The sequence below is a fragment of the Arachis hypogaea genome, chromosome 3 (genome assembly GCF_003086295.3).
Source record: "Arachis hypogaea cultivar Tifrunner chromosome 3, arahy.Tifrunner.gnm2.J5K5, whole genome shotgun sequence".
NCBI classification, from domain to species: Eukaryota; Viridiplantae; Streptophyta; class Magnoliopsida; order Fabales; family Fabaceae; genus Arachis; species Arachis hypogaea.
The window spans coordinates 81,097,390-81,099,247 of record NC_092038.1 but is presented as its reverse complement, the minus strand read 5'-3'; the positions used below and the strand labels follow the sequence as shown (position 1 = coordinate 81,099,247).

General features: G+C 35.1%; 1 non-coding gene across 1 annotated transcript; it reads right to left on the bottom strand.

Moving 5' to 3' along the window:
• Nucleotides 1-1,255: 1,255 nt before the first annotated feature.
• On the bottom strand, nucleotides 1,256-1,363 carry LOC112793821 (small nucleolar RNA R71). The gene has a single exon (XR_003198513.1). It is a non-coding gene; the product is annotated as a small nucleolar RNA R71 (small nucleolar RNA).
• Between the last annotated feature and the right edge of the window lie 495 nt (nucleotides 1,364-1,858).

Here is a 1,858-nt window from a genome sequence, read left to right as displayed (position 1 = left end):
TAACGCCAGGATGGCACAAGAGGGAAGATTTTGTTTTTAATGCAAATTTTTTTCAAGTTTTCATAATTTTTCAAAATCAAATCTTTTTCAAATCATATCTTTTCAATCATATATTTTCAAAATCAATTTCTTTCCATTTTCAAAAATACTTGCTAACAATTAATGATTTGATTCAACATTTCAAGTATGTTGTCTTTTCTGTTGAGAAAGGTTTAATGTTTGAATCATATCTTTTCTTGTTAGCCAAGTCATTAATTTTAAAAATCAAATCTTTTTAAATTGTTTTTCAATCATATATTTTCAATGATATCTTTTTAAAACCATAACTTTTCAATCATATCTTCTTAGTCACATCTTTTTCAAAATAGTTTTCAAATCATATCTTTTTGATTTCTAATTTCAAAATCTTTTTCAAAAATCACTTTATTTCTTTCTCAATCTTAGTTTTCGAAAATCATCAATCAAATTTTCAAAATTTCTTTTAATTATTTTAAAATCTTTTACTTTAATTTCAAAAATTCTTCCCCTCTTCTCACATCCTTCTATTTATGAACTAACACTCCTCTTCAATGCACAATTCGAACTCTATCTCTCTTAATAAGTTCAAATTCTTCTACCTTCTCCTTCTATTCTTTTTTTCCTCTGACACATCAAGGAGTCTCTATACTGTGACATGGAAGATTTCATATTTTCTTGTTCTCTCCTCTTTCATATGAGCAGGAGCAAAGACAAAAGCATTCTTGTTGAGGCTGACCCTGAACCTGAAAAGACCTTGAAGCGAAAGCTAAGAGAAGCTAAAGCACAACTTTCTGTAGAGGACCTAACAGAAATCTTTAAAGAAGAAGAACCCATGGCAGCCGAACACAACAACAATGCCAACAATGCAAGGAAGGTGCTGGGTGACTTTACTGCACCTACTCCCGACTTCTATGGGAGAAGCATCTCTATCCCTGCCATTGGAGCAAACAACTTTGAGCTTAAGCCTCAATTAGTTTCTCTAATGCAATAGAATTGCAAGTTCCATGGACTTCTATTGGAAGATCCTCATCAGTTTTTAGCTAAATTCTTGCAAATCTGTGATACTGTCAAGACCAATGGGGTTGACCCTGAGGTCTACAGACTTATGCTATTCCCTTATGCTGTAAGAGACAGAGCTAGGATATGGTTGGACTCACAACCTAAAGAAAGCCTGAACTCTTGGGAAAAGCTAGTCAATACCTTCTTGGAAAAGTTCTTTCCACCTCAAAAATTGAGTAAGCTTAGAGTGGAAGTCCAAACCTTCAGACAGAAGGAAGGTGAATCCTTCTATGAAGCTTGGGAAAGATACAAACAATTGATCAGAAAGTGTCCTTCTGACATGCTTTCTGAGTGGAGCATCATAGGTATCTTCTATGATGGTCTATCTGAACTGTCCAAGATGTCATTAGATAGCTCTGCTGGAGGATCTCTTCATCTGAAGAAGACGCCTACAGAAGCTCAAGAACTTATTGAAATGGTTGCTAATAACCAATTCATGTACACTTCTGAAAGGAATCCTGTGAATAATGGGATGAATCAGAAGAAAGGAGTTCTTGAGATTGATACTCTGAATGCCATATTGGCTCAGAACAAAATATTGACTCAGCAAGTCAATATGATTTCTCAAAGTCTGTCTGGAATGCAAGCTGCACCAGGCAGTACTAAGGACGCTTCATCTGAAGAAGAAGCTTATGATCCTGAGAACCCTTCAATGGAAGAGGTGAATTACATAGGAGAACCCTATGGAAACACCTATAATCCTTCATGGAGAAATCATCCAAATCTCTCATGGAAGGATCAACAGAGACCTCAACAAGGTTTCAACAACAATAATGGTGGA